The 6,434-nt window shown below is 50.9% G+C and overlaps 1 pseudogene; it reads left to right on the forward strand.

Moving 5' to 3' along the window:
- Nucleotides 1-5,091: 5,091 nt before the first annotated feature.
- LOC144122969 (uncharacterized) lies at nucleotides 5,092-5,846 on the forward strand (annotated as a pseudogene).
- Nucleotides 5,847-6,434: the final 588 nt, after the last annotated feature.

The following is a 6,434-nucleotide window of genomic DNA, read 5'->3' on the forward strand; positions in this document are numbered from 1 at the left end:
TGGTCGGGTTCGAACCCAGGAACTCCGGATCAGTAGCCGAGCACCATAACCACTGAGTCACCGCGGCGGGTTTTGAAGCGAAACGGGACAAAGGGACAGAGAAAGACAGACACAACACAGGCGCTAACTTGCGCTAAGTTAGCGCCTGTGTTGTGTCTGTCTTTCTCTGTCCCTTTGTCCCGTTTTGCGCTACTCTCACTTTCCATGGATCACCGTTACCGACTCGCCCAAGTTTCTACCCTTGTGAAGCGAAAAGCTTCACTAGGCTCATCAACACCGGGCTTCGCGTGATGCCACACTACAGATTTGCCACAGCTGCGCATGCGCGAAACCGAATGACGTTTCGCGGAGCGCAGGTGGTCGCTGCTGCCGCAGCCGTCGTAGCCATCACGCGCTGACTTGGTCGTCTGACCTTCCGCCATGGAAGGAGAAGAAGACCCAGAAGTGGTAGCGTGAGAGTTGGCTCAAAAGCAGCGAAGATATGAAAAGTGCAAGGCTAGACAAGCGGCTGAAACGCCAGAATCACGAGAGACACGTCTTGCTAAACGGCGGCAAAATGGCGTTAAATTGCGCCGTTTGGTTGCGTCACTTGAGAGTGGCCAGTTGAGCGAAGACTGTAGTTCGAAAGACGTCGCGCAGTTTCGAAGAAAGAATGAAAAAATTGGAGGCTTATCAAGGTTAAGCCCAGTGGATGCGAAGCATGTTAAGCAGCTGCCGCATACACGCCCGGCGCAAAGACGCTGGCGCGGTTGCGGGCACAGAGACTGACGCGACGGCGGGCGCGCGCCGCTTCATCCCTGGCGTGACGTCACATATCACGTGATGCAGCGATGGTGGCGCCGCCGCCGCGTCGCGCGCGACGGCGCGAACCGCAGCGTGGAGGCCTCCGCCGGGCGACGTCCGACGGCGCGATATGAGGCCCCATCTGCAGCCGGTGTGATGTCATCACGTGACGTCACATCATGTGATCTCATTTCAGGGTCAATGGTGGCAGGCGACCGACGGCGCGATATGAGGCCCCATCTGCAGCCGGTGTGACGTCATCACGTGACGCCATGTCACGTGACCTACTTGAAGGTCACTTGAAGGTCAATGGTGGCCACCGCCGGGAGGCGACCGACGGCGCGATATGAGGCCCCATCTGCAGCCTGTGTGACGTCATCACGTGACGTCATGTCACATGACCCCACTTCAGGGTAAATGGTGGCCACCGCCGGGCGTCGCGCGAAGGCCCGAAACCTACGTTAATATGCTTCGCATAAAAGGCCAGAGCTAAACGAGCAACCGAAACACCCGAGCAACGAGAGGAGCGTCTCGCTAAACGACGACGACAAGACGCTCAAAAGCGGCTTTAGCCGCGTCTGCTACCGATGTTAGCAGCCAACAGAGTGAAGACGTCGACGCTATGGACTGAAAGGCAAATACTCGCCGCTGCACAGACTACATGTTGAAACTCGGTGCACGTGCCAGCGCGGCCAAGGTCTTTACAACAGACGTTGTGGACAACCCGTTCGGCCACGTGTGTGACGTTTGTGAAAGACTATGGCATTTGCGGGATCTTAGACGAGTGTACAAGCTTTGTATACCTAAGACCACGTTTTGGAAAAGCTAGAAAGGTATACCCAAATTGTAACCCTATGTATGAACCCTTAAGCTAAACCACGAGCATTGCCACGAAGCTTTTCGCTTCGAGATATCCAGGCTTAACACTTTAGCTAAGCCTAAGCCCAAATTTTTTGATAGAATTTTGAGGACAACCCACCGTAGTGGCTCTGGTTAGGCCGCTTGGCTACTGAGCCGGGGTACCCGGGTTTGAATCAGGCTGCGGCTGCCGCGTTTCGATGGAGGCGAAACGCTAAGGAGCCAGCGTGCTGTGCGATGTGAGTGAACTTTGTGTATCCGCAGGGGGTCGAAATTATTCCGGAGCTCTTCAGTACGGCTACTCTTCCTTACTGTTTTTTGAAGCGAAAAGCTTCAAGTCAACACCGCGCTTCGCGCGAACCGGCGTATGTCGGAGCACGAGTGACGTCACGCACGGCGCAGTTAGCCGACTCCGTCGCCTTTTTCTCCTCTCGCTCCCCTAGTCACACCGAGCCACAGGTATTCCGCAGCGCCGCGCCTTTCCTCAAAATGCAACTTTTAGTTTTTAGTTCGAGTGGTCGAAATTATTCCGGAGCCCTCCACTACAGCACCTCCTTCTTCTTTTCTTCTTTCACTCCCTCCCTTATCCCTTCCCTAACGGCGCGGTTCAGGTGTCCAATGATATATGAGACAGATACTGCGCCATTTCCTTTCCCCAAAAAACCAATTATTATTATTATTATTAGTTCTCTCATTCTTCTTTCCCTCCCTCCTTTATCCCTTTCTTTACGGCACGGTTCGGGTGTCCACCGAGATATGTGAGACGGTTACTGTGCCATTTCCTTTCCTCAAAAAAACAAACAAAACAAGTGAGCCGATGGCGTTCCTACAATTCATTTGAGTTGACAACTTTGCAAAGGAATTCGTTTTCACGAAAGGAAAGGCGCACAACCGGCTCCGTGGGTCAGTGGAGACCTCAATTTCGCTTTCATGTACATGGCGTTGGTGTCAAAAGCCTTCCTTGATTGCGTTCCGCACACTGACTGGCAGCGCGCTCCCCCCCCCCCTGCTGCCCTGAGAGGTCGCATGCAGTTAATGGTTGATCGTGAGAGATTGATCACCAAATGAACGCTGCGGCCTAGGTATTGTTGCAGTGGCGCATGTCAGCCAGAACGCTGTCAGCACTAATTCATTCATTCCACATCTCTCTCTCACCACGAATCAAAGCACAAATCAGGCGTCCACATATCCAGGGAGCCAGTTTTGCGCCCTTCCTCAAAGCCATCGCCGTCTAGAACATTGTCAACGCCAACGCCAAAGAACACTGCGAACGCCGATATCTTTCGCTTTGTACATCCTGGATTAGCTTTGCTAATCCACATTATTTTTTTTGACGCCCTCCTCTATTTGTTCCTTACGACGTGGTTCGGGTGTCCACCGAGATATGTTAGGAAGTTACTGCGCCACTTCCTGCCCTCAACACCAATTTTCATTTCATTTTGAGGAAAGGCGCGGCGCAGCGGCGGAACACATAGATCGGCGCATTTAGTGGCGCATGCGCAGTGGGGACTAGGGACGTTAATAATAATAATAATAATAATAATAATAATAATAATAATAATAATAATAATAATAATAATAATAATAATAATAATGATAATATTAATTCGTTTTTGGGGAAAGCAAATGGCGCAGTATCTGTCTCATATATCGTTGGACACCTGAACCGCGCCGTAAAGGAAAGGATAATGGAGAGAGTGAAATAAGAGAGAGGTGCCGTTGTAGAGGGCACAGGAATAATTTCGACCACCTGGGGATATTAAACGGGCACTGACATCGCACAGCACACGGGCGCCCTAACCACTGAGCCACCGCGGCGAGTCAGGGACGTTTTCCCGAAATGCGTCGCTGACTAGCTCAGTGTAGCTTTCGCTACAAAATAAATGTTGCAATAGTCTCTTCATGGAGACGCTCTGATTTTATGGATGCGCATTTTATAGGCGTGCTATTCTGAGCAGCCCGTAGTGAATCAATGTTGTCACGTGGCACGATGCAATAGTCCTCTTTCCCAGTCTTAAATGAATACTACAGAGATCAGTCTTCGCTGTCGGTACTCAATGTAGAGGAAGAGGGCTCCAGCGATTATGGAGCTTTATTACAATAACTTGTAAAAACCATTTAGAACTGGCCATACTGATTAGAGAAAATATTATTTACATATCTACACATGCCAAGGTTACCGGATACACTGACATTAACAAGTAGACATGACGCTAAGCATGTAAGGCGAGGCAATTAAAGAGGTTCCATAAGCATTTTTGAGCAACTAACAGGAATTGCTTGTGGGCGATGTAAAACGGGATAGCATACCTATTGACGGAAGAGTGAAACAGCAATAATCTGACACGAAAAAGAAAGACCTTAGCGCAAGTTTGGTATAAAGACCAGAACAAGACAATCGTTATCAACAGAAGTGAATGGGCACGACCACTGCCGGAGAAACTCTTCCTCTCCCAAGGAAAAAGTTCCTCCGGCAAGAAACTGATCAGCTCCCTTCGAAGACGACCAAGTATTGGACACACAGCGTGGCGTCGAAAGCCATCTGCGACCGCGGTGCATCGACTGCGTCATAAGCTAAAAAGACCCGCAACAATCAACAGGCGAGCAAGATGACCGCTGGGGAAGTGGCCGCGGGAGAGAAAGCTCGAAATGCCCTGCCCTCGGAATTCCGCATGAACCACGCGCTAAAAGACGCGCTACCACTCAGGTGACTGTAGCGGGGCGATTAGATTCCGGAAGCGGGTGTTCGCGTAGCGAGTAGGCTCGTCTTTCTCTATGACTGTCGCACAGAGGTTCTGGTTCCCAATATTAGCAATGAATATCGCCATTTGATTTCGGACATAACCCAAGGTCACGTCGACCCTGTTCTGGAGGTGACGTGGGTAGCGCCTGGCAATATTGCATATGCCCAGCCTGGGTGCTTCGAAATAAACTAAGTCTGTAAGTATATTGAACATGTCGTTTCTGAAAGCTGCGTAACGCTTATGAACAGTCTATACACGCTCTACGGAAAGTTTCGTAGACGGAGGTCTATACACTGCCTGTCGACAAAAATGCACTGAAAACGTCGGGTCATAAATGGATTGATTGTCTTTGGACTGTACACAGACAAACGGGCTCTGAAACTGCATGACAATCAACTTATAGATTGTCTATAGACCACTGTATAGCATTTTGTTATAGTTTTGTTAACCTGTCCTAGAGGGCGCCACGGGTGGCCCTAGCTGTGTATATGTTGCCGTGACTAATCCATTAAAAGGTTCTTCGTTCGGCTACTGGCGTCGTGCTTGCTTGGCTGGCTGCTGCTCCGCGTGTGCCTGCCGGGCGATAGAACAGATTTGTCCCCAGAAAGTCTATAGGCATTAATGACAAAAACCAGGACAGCCCACAGCCGTCGATACAACAGATGGCGACGAGGGTAAACAGGAGTGGACGCGTATAAGCTACAAGATGAGCCTGCTTCAGCCACCAGATTTCCTGCAAGCGCCCATAAGGCCAGCCATTCCATGGAAGCAGTGGCGAAGGATGTTTGAAAATTATCTGCTGGCTTCGGGGAACAACGCCCACCCTGCTGCTCGCCGGGAAGCGCTCTTGCTGCATTGCTTGGGCGTGGAAGGTCAGCGCATTTTCTAAGCATTGCCGAAAGAACAGCTTCAGCAGGTGAGCAAGACAAGCAAGCGCAAGACAAGGAAGTGGCGGATAAGACAACCACCAAGCAGGATGAATTTGACATCACCATGGCAAAGCTCGAAAATTATTTCGTCGCCATGCCTAATGCCGTCGTTGAGCGGCAACGGTTCCGCCAGCGTGCTCAGCTGCCTGGTGAATCCGTGGATTGATTCGTCACAGCTCTTCGATAGTTTTATTTTACATGTGCCTTCGGTACACAAGTGGAAGAATTCATTCGGGACCAGCTTGTAGAAAAGACGGTCCGCCACCAGCTACGGGAGCGAGTGCTGCTAGAAGGTTCTGTTCTGACGTTGCAACATGCGCTCGACGTTGCCAGAACAATGCAAACGACAACATTCGCTGCAACTCGCTCCACGTACAGATGTTCACGTTATAGGGCGTTCTGCAGTCTCGAGAGCAGGGCTAGGCCAGCCAACAACCAAATCTACAGTGTGTTTCCGCTGCGGCTCCCCGCGGCACATAGCAAGTTCTTCAACGTGCGGAGCCAAAACGAGGACGTGCAACAAATGTGGTAAGTTGGGACAATTAGAACGTATGCGCAGAAGTATGGAGGAGCCCATGCAATCTCTGGCCATTCGAGAGGTCACTGCTGAAGGTGACAGTACTTCACCTCGGGCGAAGGCATTCAACAGGAATAGAGGTGGACGTGCAAGTGCACGCTGTCACTATTTCACTGTTAGCGCACACCGGCTCTGCGGTCTCAATTTTGTCTGCAACTACATACGAGAGGCTGAAGCTTTTGACTTTGTTACAACCATCTATAGCCACTCTGATTTTTTTCACGCAATCGCATCATTGTGCGGGGATGTTTCGTCGCTCCCGTTGTATACCGCGACCGCCAAGCAAACGTGCTCTTCCATGTCGTGCCTGTAGGAACGGACATCCTGGGTTGGACGCTTCGTCGCCCAGCGTCTGCAAATCGATGGCAGGTGCGTAAACCACATGACACCTTCGTATGCGCCTCAGGGTATTCCCAGTGAATTGCGCGCCGACTTTGCACACTTTATTGCTCGATGGGAATCTAGGTCTGGATGAGAACCTCATTCACAAGGTGCGAATTCGGGAAGGCGCAACTCCAGTTGATGCGAAATCGCGGCGATTGC

Source organism: Amblyomma americanum, chromosome 3 (genome assembly GCF_052857255.1).
Source record: "Amblyomma americanum isolate KBUSLIRL-KWMA chromosome 3, ASM5285725v1, whole genome shotgun sequence".
NCBI lineage: Eukaryota > Metazoa > Arthropoda > Arachnida > Ixodida > Ixodidae > Amblyomma > Amblyomma americanum.